The following is an 845-nucleotide window of genomic DNA, read 5'->3' as shown; positions in this document are numbered from 1 at the left end:
ACAGTATTAGCTGCAGTAAACATATATAAAGTCGGGCTTCAAGCAAGGGAAGTGCGAGTATTGAGATCATAGTGGAAGAACTACATAAGTCTAGAAATAACTGGGATACTATTACGCAGAAAGCTGGAAGACAGAAAAAAGATACAGGAATACCAGCTGATTTGTGGTACGCACTATGGTGTAAGTTTGCCTGGAAGAGATAGGACAGGGCCAAACAACGGCTGAACGTTATTTGTATGAAGGTTTTATTAACATTTGTCGAGCCGGTCGTGGTGCTCGAGAGGTTCTAGGCGCTTCAGTCCGGAACCGCGCAACTGTTACGGTCGCAGGTTCGGATCCTGCCTCGGGGATGGATGTGTGTGATGTCCTTAGGTTAGTTAGGTTTAAGTAGTTCTAAGTTCTAGAGGACTGATGGCCTCAGATATTAAGTCCCATATTGATCAGGACCATTTGATTTGAACATTTGTCAGCAAAATAACTATCAATTGGTCCCACAGGTCCTTGACATATTAAGACAAAATTGTTAAATTAGGTAAATTTTTTTATAAAACATTGTTATTGATAATCGGTGAACAATGTTACCAAATGTTATCAAATGTTTCAGTGACATAAAATATCTAAACAATATAGTATTAATTCAGATACTTGCACTCCATTCTCCAAAAGTCAATCATGGAAACATGAAGTATGAAAATTTAAATTTTTAACAAATCTTACTCTCCTACAATGTCATGTGTGCCATTGGTTACTGTTGTTGAGATATGTCCAGCAAATTTTAATAAGAGGAGCAAAATAATATTTCAGTAACTGAAGTAACGTAACAGTCTCTTCAAATGTCCTAAGAA

Source organism: Schistocerca serialis, chromosome 1 (assembly GCF_023864345.2).
Source record: "Schistocerca serialis cubense isolate TAMUIC-IGC-003099 chromosome 1, iqSchSeri2.2, whole genome shotgun sequence".
NCBI classification, from domain to species: Eukaryota; Metazoa; Arthropoda; class Insecta; order Orthoptera; family Acrididae; genus Schistocerca; species Schistocerca serialis.
The sequence above is the reverse complement of the archived record's forward strand: the minus strand, read 5'-3'. Positions refer to the sequence as shown.